The sequence below is a fragment of the Spermophilus citellus genome (genome assembly GCF_964194105.1).
Source record: "Spermophilus citellus genome assembly, chromosome: 6".
In the NCBI taxonomy this organism is placed as follows: Eukaryota; Metazoa; Chordata; class Mammalia; order Rodentia; family Sciuridae; genus Spermophilus; species Spermophilus citellus.
In genome coordinates, this window is record NC_138187.1 from 161367665 (window position 1) to 161378371 (window position 10707).

A 10707-nucleotide genomic window follows, 5' to 3' on the forward strand; every position below is an offset into this window, starting at 1 on the left:
GCATCTTATTTCTCTCCCCCTCTCCTCACACCACCATCCCGCCTTCTCTCTTATTTGCTCTAAGGAAAGCTGGCTGCCTGTTAATGCCCCACAGAGAGCCACATGTCAAGGATCTGCCTTCCTCATGGAACAGCCTGAGTGGAACTGAATCTACCAACGACCATGTGAGTGAGTTCAGAAGCCACATCCAATTGTTCAGCAACAACCTGATGAGAGACCCTGAGCCAGCTAAGCCACACCCAATTTATTAACCCACCAAACTGTTTTTATTCTTTAAAGCATTTAAATTTTAGGATAATTTGGCACAATGCACCCATGGATAATTTATCTATCATCCTTGAAATATTTTGAAGATGTGACATCTAACCATAATCTTTCCTTAAGTTTTACATATGTGTTAAATCTTTTACTGGAAAGGGGAGTGGAGAGTCTGTTTGACTCGGATTTATTTTCCTTCATTTTTCTAAGCTTCTGTATTCCCATTTGCCCCTGTTCCCAGAAGAAGAGACAGCCATTCAATTTTAGTGGAATTGCCCCCATCTTTGGCCTCAAGAATTGCCCAGGTTATAAAGTGAGTCATCAACTTTCCTCTGTCCGTTTGTGGTTGATGGATAGCTGCATCGCTCAGGCCTGAGCCAATCAACACACAGTCTCTTCCCCCTGGCTCTAGTTTTCATCTGGGAGTGGGCACATCATCTAAGCCTGTTATTGTTAATCTCATCTTGAATTGGGTTTTGTTTTGTTTTGTGCTAACAACACAGAGTACTGTCTAATGCAAATAATATCCAGCATCATATTTACTCAGGACATTCTCATAAGAATAAAAATTGAATAGATATCAAACTGAATAGAAATTTCAAGTGGGATTATTTCAGAGTGTAAGAAGGCTGGCTCTTAGCTGGAATGAAACAGATGTGACTGAGTTAGAAATGCATTTCTGGGATTCCACCTCTTGGGTCCCCTTCTTCCTCCGGGAGAAGTCTTTTCTGCTGTCCTTTAATAAACTTCTAATTTCTCCTCTGAAAAAAAAAAAAAAGAAAGAAATGCATTTCTACCATTTATATCTCGGGTAACCTTGATAAATTAATTTCTTAGTCCATCTGGCCTCACTTTCCTCTTCTGTAAAATGAAAATGTTGTTGTATCTTGTCTGACTGTTGTGAGAATTAAATAAAATACTCCATGTGAGACACCACCCCGTGCCTAGCACACAGCACATGGCCAGCAAGTGCTGGCTAGTGTCATTCCAATCTTTGGAAGAAAGCTGATAAAAAATTACAGACTCTCCATTCACAACATATCCAGGAGATTATTTGTACTCGGTGCATTAAAGAATAGAAAAGAAAGACATCTAAAGGAAGTGAGCTGTTGGAGCCCATGCTTCTGCCCTTTGGCATTTTCTGTCTTATGGGAAAGCTAAGTAGAAGATGGCTTGGTATTCTCCTTGTGCCTAACTGGAGGCTGGTTCTTAACCCCAATGACTTAGCTATGTTTTGATAACCCCTCCTATGGGGAAGGGTCAGGATGTTTGGTCCTAGGAGAGGACTGACCGACTCCCGCTACTCAGTACTGCTTATTTGGCAATTGATATTGGCATGTTTCTCGGTTTTTACACAACTAATTTTCTCCCACTATAAATTGGACATTAATTATTTGTGTTTGGACAAGGATTATTAAGTGTTCTACAATCTTTACATTTCAGGCCTATAATTCCTGACAGGGGTGAAAGACTGGTTGATACAAAACGGCTTTGTCAAATTGTGTTTGTTTCTGTAGGTCACATTAGATTTTGCGACTCCTTCTCGTAGCGACATGGTCTGAACCAGTTTCTGGCTCATTGCATTTGTTTCCTTAAGACTAGAATTTTTCTCTCACACTGAAATGCTCTATTTGCTGCCACCCCACACCATTCTTGGCCACATTCATGCCAAGTGAGGTGATAGAGATCTCAAGTCTAACACAAGCATCCAGTTTCCAGGCAGGATAGGAAAACAATGAATGCAGGAAAAGAAAAACGATGCAGCATATGGATTCTTTGTTTCTTTTCTCTTATTTCTTTAGAACCTTTTTTCTTTCCCTTTGAGGGCTTCATATAATGTCTGGGGAAAGACTGGTTGAGACCTTTGGCTTTCCAGTGCCTGGATTCCTGTGTCCTTCCCTGGGTTTAGGCGTTTTCCTGACTATCTCTGAAGAAGCTGTCTACCCCTTGACATTCTCAGGTCCTCTTGAATCCTATCACCCCAATATTTGCTCTTTTAATACTTTCCCAAAGTTCCCATAACTTTTCTTCATTCTTCTTTATCTTCTCTCTCCTCTGACTTTGTATTTTCAAATTGACACGGCTCCCTGGCCACCAAGCCGCACAGGCGGCCCACTGGTCACCACCAAGAAGCAGCAGCACAGCAGAGGAACAATGACCTGGGTGGGCTAGAGTAGAAGTGGCAAGCCCAGGCCTGAGGCAGGGTGGACCCGCCAAGCTGCCCAGCCTGTCATCTCTCCAGGGCTCCTACCATCCCAGCAGCTCCTGCCCCCCCACCCCCCACACACACTGAGCACATGCAATTCAATGGCTTCACTCCCACCCTTTCCCCAATGCCGCAGTCCGGCTGCAGCAAAATAACCGGGGAGTGACGAACAACTTGTATACATTGATACAGCAGGAGTGGGAGCCGTTTATTGTAGGACAGGAGGGGTATATATACATTCCACACAGCTTATCTTAATTAACATAAACTAGATACAGCAGTCAACCAATAAGGAATCTCCACACTTAATGGTTTGGTGGCCTTACTTCACAAACCACTCCCTCTGGCAAAATGCCAGGCGCCATCCTGACTTGTTTACAGATCCTAACACCCCAACAGGGAGAAAGGGAAGTAAGAAAAACCTGAATGGGATTCAGGGCAAACCAATAGCGTTATTACTTTTCCAAGCCCAAATTAGCATAAATTTAGACTGACAGTGTTGGCCCAAGTGCTATATAAACCCCTAGACTAGCACATTTCACCCACGACTCCTGTCAGGTTCCCTCTCCTCCTGCGGGAGTTCTGTCTCTGTGCACACTGAATAAATCCTACTCTTACGTTCACTCAGCCTGCTCTCTGGATTTCATTCTTCAAATTCATGAGACAAAAACCTGCACAGAAGAACTTGATGGTGAGGGCACAGCCCACCATTCAGAGCTGCAACACTTCTCTGCTGCAGAGGCTTACAGCTCGTGCAGACCCCACCTGCCAGCAGAGGAGTTTCATCTCAAAACTCTGGTTTCAAAAGGATCTGCCTTTGCACTCACTAAGTCTTCCTTCTGTTTAATTTCTTCTGCTATTCTATCTTGTTTCCAATTTCACTTCGTTCTTTCTTCTAATTGAGGAACTCAATTTGATATTTTAAAATGTGTCTCTCTCTCATCTCTCTATAAAATTTTCCTGTTAGAGTACTGAAATAATTTTTCTGTGTTTCCTTGAATTTCTTTGAGTTCCCTTAAAATAGTTGTGTGGAACTCTCCATCTGAGAGTTTTCCTTTGGTGGTTATTATACAACCAGGTTATGGCACCTTATTATGACCATTAGATGAGATCAAAGTTTCCTGAAAGTTTTAGGTACTTGTTTGTGTTTGACATCAATTGGGCATTGAAGGATTAGGTATCTATTTTGGTGTTCATAATTTGGCTTTGTTTCTGCCTGTCTTTCCAGAAATTCTAAGCATGCTTATTTTCTCTGAATCTGTTTACTTCTGCCATATCAGCACCAGATGGCACCCACAGTCCAGATTTGCCACAAATTCTTTGTTGGTGTGTCGTCACTGTTTTAGCACTAGAGGGTGATCTAAGCCCAGGTTTGTCTCAAATCCACAGTTATATAGTGTCAGCATGAACTGAGGGTGTACCTAAAAAGAGTAACCCATTATCCTACGCCTCCCCCTGATGGCAGGGTAGACCCATACTTTTTACCCAGTCACCAACCAGTGTCATGTACTGCAAGGCTCTGTGCAACTCTGGGTAGAATTGCCACACACACACACACACACACACACACACACACACACAAATTGGCCCTGAGGTCCTGTGCCATGCCTATGGGCTCCAGTGCTTCATTGCTGTGTTATACCCTGAACCCACAGTCCACTGAGACCAGTGTCTCACTCGGGTAAAACCCAGGTTCATGAGCTAAGACTGCCCTAACCAGCCATAACCAGGTGATGTTGGCCACAGTAGGAGTCTGAAAGGGTGAAGACATGCATCTCTTTCTAGCACGGGACCTGTGTCTCAGCCTCTGTATGTGGGCAGAAGCCCAGAAATGGGGACCATTAGGATCTGCTCAGTGTTAGCATTCATAAGTTCATCACTGAGTTCCAAGGCTAAGGCCTGTGCTAATTGCCCTGTCCTATCCTTAGGGAATGGGGTCTTCCTCCATGATGTGCTGCCCAAGGTTAGTCAGGATGGTGAAGTTGAAGGCAGTTCCTTGGACACCAAGACTAGTGCTAGGCTGGGTTACACCTGAGTCTTACAGCTACAAGGACCTGCACAGCCTCAAGAATACACCCATGCCCACAGATGATGGTGACGCAGGCTGAAACAAAGTCTGACCCAGCAAGGCATAGGGCATAGGTCTCTGCTGATCTAAAGATGGCTGTGCTGCCCAAAGTTGGGGGTGATGTGTTGAGATAGTTCCTTTGGCCACCAAGGCTATGCTAAGCTGGATCACACCTGGATCTCATGACCACAGGAACTTGGCACAGTCTTGGTGGTGGGGAGAAGGGAGGGTTTCCCAGGCCCACTCCAAGGCTGACTGATGTGGGTAGAAATGCAAGTTTGTCCCCTGGGACATGGGGCACGGGTCTAGGGAGCTGCATATGCATTTAGCACTGGTGAAGTTGGTTTGGTTCAAAGTGTCTTTGGGAGATGATGTGGGGGGACCTTAGGCACCATCTCACCTCACACCCCTGCTTTTCCAACAGTAGTCTATCTCTGGGATCTTCAGGGATGAACTTCTGCCTTGGCTAATAGCTGCCTGACATTTCCCTTAATGGCCTTAAGAAGATACGGACCAAATATTTCTAGAGTTTGTGCCTAAACAAGGCTGAGATAAAAGTAACATTTTGAGAGCTGAGTCGTCGGGGTTCCTGAATACTCAGGGAGGTCGATTAAAAAGATTAAAATAATAAGATCAAAATCAAGAAATTAAATTTAAGATAAAAATCATCGATGTATTTTCCTGTATGCAGGTTTTAGTGAAAATAAATAGACGACCGTATGGATAATTCTTGCTTAATAAACTTCATGTGCGGTTTTGCTAAAATGTACATTTAAGTAGGCTTTAGAAGGAAAGAAGAGTATGAAAACAGTGCCGACAGGCTTCACAGAGACTCACACAGACCACCGCAAGTGGGGCGCTTGCCGTTTCTTTGTCTTATTTTGTGTAAGAAACAGACGCGGAGTCAAGGCTATGCCTGAGCATAACTTGAAGTCATTAGCCAAGCCCATTACCCTGCACGTGCTCAGAGTTTAAATGGTGTTTTCATCCCCTGTAGTGCTTCATGGTCTACAGAAGGGCTGTCCATCGGGTGTGGGAGCCAAGCAGACTGAGGTCAGCAGTCAGGTTTCAACTCCATAATCATTACCAAGAGAAAATGAGGCCTGCGGCAAATGACCCTTTTTAGCTGAAGAAATATTTAAACCCATAATTTTCAGGTTAAATCATTCAACTTAAAAGGCTCTTGAAAGGTTCTTCCTGTCTTAGTGGGTAGAAGAGTTCAACTGGGCTGCTTGGTTCTCATTAGGAACTTGATTCCCCAACCATTCCAAATTTTTTTTAAAAAATACATCCAAATTTTGAATAAAAGGAATAATGTGCCTGCCTAAAACATCTGTTTGCATGTTTGCATATGTATGTATGTGCACACGCAAGTGTGAACTTCACTCATTTCCTTCATTAAAGTCACCTGAAGACATTATTAAATGTTCAAGTTCACATGAAACTCTACTTTAAAATTTGACAATGCTGTTGGTGTGCACTTGTAATCCCAGCAACTTGGGAGGCTGAGGCAGGAGGATTGGAAGTTCTGGGCTAGCCGAACAAAGGTCAGTGGTAAAGCACATCTGGGTTCAATCCCCAGTACCAAAAAATAATATATATGCATATATAGGTAAATAAACATTTAAAAAATTTTTATTTCATATAATATATAAATTTATATTTAATATGACTTCAGACAGATGATAGCACATAGAACACTATCTATATATATTCATCTTTTCATGTTTTCCCTGAGAGAAAGTATTAGACAATTATTGGTAAAGAAAATTAGATTTTACTTCTTGTATTCATCTTAAAAATTAAGAAGTATGTTAAAGTGTCATGTTGAAATCCTCAAATGTCATTTCGCTTCAATGTACCAAGTCTGTTTCCCACTTTAATAACATGTCATTCTGGAGGAAGACTGAGTGGAGAGGTGGATTGGAATGTGAACAAACTCCACCTTCTAGAACCAACAGGTCTTTACAGATTGAAGGCCGTGCAGCAGCAGGTGGGCTTGCCCTTCTCACTCCCCCGGAAGTGGAGGACCACACTTGAACCTTCCTATTCAGGACTCTGCATAGGATTTCACTGGAACACGTGTAGGTTCTCTCTCTCTCTCTCTCTCTCTCTCTCTCTCTCTCTCTCTCTCTCTCTCTCTCTCTCTCTCTCTCGCCAGGCTTCCCCTCTACCCACTGTCCTGGCCCTATTCCGCTGTCTCTGGACTTGTCATAAACCTATTTTTTTTCTTGGGTCATCTCCATGTTTTCTCCAGTGCACATTTAGCAAACCAGATTTGGTCAAGTTTGGTATTTAAACTGACTTCAGTTGAAACTGAACCTATATCAGGACCAGATATAACTTGTGTTTTGAAATTGAACTCCCAATTATTCATTCTCTTTCTTTCTTCGTCCCCCTTCTCTTTTTCTCTCCTCCCCAGATTTGGGCTAGAAACATGGATTCCATATTAATATCAAGATAACACATTGAAGAGAATGTTTCTCAAAGTGTTAACTTCACATGGCCAGCATCAAAAACTTCTGGGATGCTGATTTGTCCCAACCAAAAAATTGGAAAGTACAGGCTTTCTTCTCTACTTGTTCTGAAAAATTATTTATAAACTGTGTTTTGAAAAATCATGAAATATTCCAGACTTTCAGAGATTAATAATACAAGAATCTATGTTAGCATCCAATTTTTTGATTTTATTAATTTTTTTATGTGGTGCTGAGGATTGAACCCCATGCCTCACACGTGCTAGGCAAGTGCTGTACCACTGAGCCATAACCCCAGCCCAGCATCCAATATTGACAACAGTTAACATTATGCTTCATGAGCTTTAGATCTTTTTTCTTTTTAAGAATTAAATTGTTGTACAAATATAATTGAGAACTTCCTTTCCATCCCAATGCTCTATTGCTTTTCTCAGAAAATACTACCAATGCTAAGTATATATCTTTCCTATCTTCGTTTTTAAAAAAATGTTAGTATGTGAGCACTTTCCATAAATAAGATTCAAATTGGCCTGTGCATTTGTAAATGTGCTCAAGTTGGTGTTCTGGAATTCACTTTACTCAGTCACCAATATGCTCCTGATCTGTTATTCATGTTGTTACAAGTGTCAGCACACACCATGGAGAAAGGGCAGGAACTCACACATGCGCGCGTGCGCGTGCACACACACACACACACACACACACACACACACAGTATTCCTTCTAACCACAATAGAATAGTCTATTGTAAAACTACACTACCTTTTATCTTTTCCTATGGATAGACATTTGGGTGGCTTCCAAGCTTGCAATGCTAAGAACATCCTTTTTAAGGTCTTCAGCGCCATGTACGAGAAGGACTCCGGAGCAACCATCCCAAAGTGGATAACTACAGACAATCCACTTCTTTCCTGCATGCTGCGAAGCTGCTTTTCAGCACAGCGGCATGCATTTCCCCAGCAGCAGGGTGATAGTTTCAGTTCCCCCATGTTCTGGTTTAAACTTGTGATCCTTTAAAATTTTTGCTAATCCATTTATATGGGCATCTCAAGGTTAATAATAAGCAAGCCCTTCTATGGTACCAAAATCGCTCCAGGCACCAGTCTATGCACTTCATGTATACCAAGACCATTCACGGAACCTCTTTGAGAAGTTATTTTTTAAATCCTCATTTTATAGACTTAAATACCTGAGCCATGGAGAGGTTATACAGTGTGCCCAAGGTCACAGAGCTAATAAGTTTCAGGACTAGGTGTTTTAATCCAGGCAGGGTCTACTTCTAGGATCCATTTGCTTGGCCTCTGTACCAAACCACATAGTGGTCAGGACTTTAAATGCCCATCCCTTGGTTACTAGTCTCTACACAGTCATCTGACAATTCTATGAGGTGCTGTGGTATGAGTTCCAACTTTTAGTGGCTTTGAGTTCCTTTTTGGTTTCTGTTGCCAAAATATCCACTTTTTTAATGCACAAGAATGTGTTTAAAATTTTTAATTATATTTTATCCAGCGATTCAGTTAATTTGTAGTAAAAGTGGTAGTAGAGGTGGGAGGTTTTGCTTGTGGTTCAGTTCAGCCACAATTTTGAAGGAAAAAGAGATCTGCATTTGAAGTTTAATCCTTCCTTTTGTTCTTACCTTTTATTTAAATGCAAGACTCTGTATGTCTGTATAGTGAGACACAGTTTGGCTCCAATATCTGGGGAAAGATAAGCAACACCATAAGCCCATATCACTCAAGAAGGTCTTACAGGAAATGAGGAGTGATAAAAGGACACCGGCAGCTTTTAGATGTGCTCCCAAATATGAGACTATGAACTGTGCCAGGGAGCAATGTCAGGACATTGTGAAGGTACAGGACTGTATTTGGCTCTTCCCCAGAGAACAGTCAACTTTCTGGAAAATTTCCAGAATGTGAAGACAGTGTCCTTATTTCCAAACTCATTTTTCCTATTTACATAATTTAAATTGAAATTAGTTAAAATTAAACAAAGTTTAAAATCCATTTCCATAGTTACATCAGCCACATTTCAAGCACTCAGTCCCCTCACTGGGCTAATGGCTACCACATTGGCATCAGATAGAAGATATTTCCTTCACCACAGAAAGGCCCCTGGATAGAACTTGTTGAGGGGTGTAGCTCCTGAACCACTTCTTGAGGAGGAATCTCAGGCTTGTCAATTAATTCCAAGACCACAGAGAGATCAGTGCACCTGAGATTTTATTTTAAGACAACCCAATCTTGCTCTTGCTTTCCAGAACTGTTAGGCATCCTACGGGAGCAGGAAGGAAATTCTGCCAGTTAAAGCCTGGGTTTTATTTTATTATTAATGTGTTATTATTTTCTAAAAGACAAAAAATTGGGGAGTAGTTCAATCCCATTTCATCTGCAGAGCCTGAAGTGGTGCTGCTTATATTCCAGACACACAATTCTAGTTTCTTTGAGTCCATGATCACTTAGATAATTATCTACAACTCCTTCTCAGACTGCTAAAAACTTTGAACTGCATTTGTCTTGCTTAGTAAAATTACATTTTAGCCATGCTTTGGAATGTCCAATGTGGCAGACAACTTTTTATTTCTGATACCATCCATTCTGTTATTATTTAATCCGTTCAAGAGAAGTGCTTATAGGATAGAAAAAAAAGGTAAAAAAAAAAAACTGTCATATTATCCATATAGAAGCCAGAAAGCTTAGCTAACAGCAAAAATAAAATGTCGCATTTTCTATCTCAAATTATTTCCCAGTGGTTCTTCTGTGGGAAAGGAGGAAAAAAAAAACAAAAACAAAAAACTTTAATTGTGCAAAGTGCTCTAGGCTCTGGGAAACCAGACATGAAATGGTTGAGATGGTCAAAAATTGTCACTGGGGACTAGGGATTAGAACCTGGTCAAAGAAGCAAATAAAAACAATTTAAAAAGCTCTTAAAAGAACCTGACAAGGGAAGCTTAAATCTTATTTTAAAGGGTCGGGTTGTACTAAGCCTTGAAAAATTCAACCCTCTGGAGGACTATATCTCACTAAGAAAGCCCCACGTAAGTTTATCATGTAGCCAACACCTAGGCATTGGGCCTTGGAGAACATGAGGATAATATTTCCCCTGGATTAGCACTGAAGCTTGGAAGTGACATTTGTACGAGGCATGCTCTAATCTCTAGGGCTTTTCTGATATAAAACGATAATTCTGAGGGGAAAAAAGTGCTTACTGCAGCAGGAAGTTGCTATGATTTATGTGTCTTGGCCAATCTTCCGTTTTCACACAGAATAACTTACTAGACCAAGTATGCTCCGTGTTTCCTTTTGTTTTTAACTCCAGTCATCTTTCGGTAGATACCAAGGGTACAGCATGTTTTTATTTTCCCAGTTCCACCAGGTCCAAATGAATGATGATAGAAATCCTTATGACTGGTGACATCAACAGTTAGATTGTACATGTGGCACAGAAACACGAGGAGGAAATGTCAGACTTGGGCCGGGGCAACCTCTGAAGCTTTCCTGACTTGTCCCTTCTCCAAACAGACTGAATGGGTCACTCTCAAGCTCTGGCTCTCTGACGAAAGCCAGACAGTAATGAGGTGAGGCTGAAAAGCTGTCCCTTGTTACTCTCGGTGCATCCATCAAGATCTCTTGGATTACTGTGAGATCCCCCATACCTCTAGTTATAAGGTGTACTTCAAATGAATTAAATATCTAGTGACA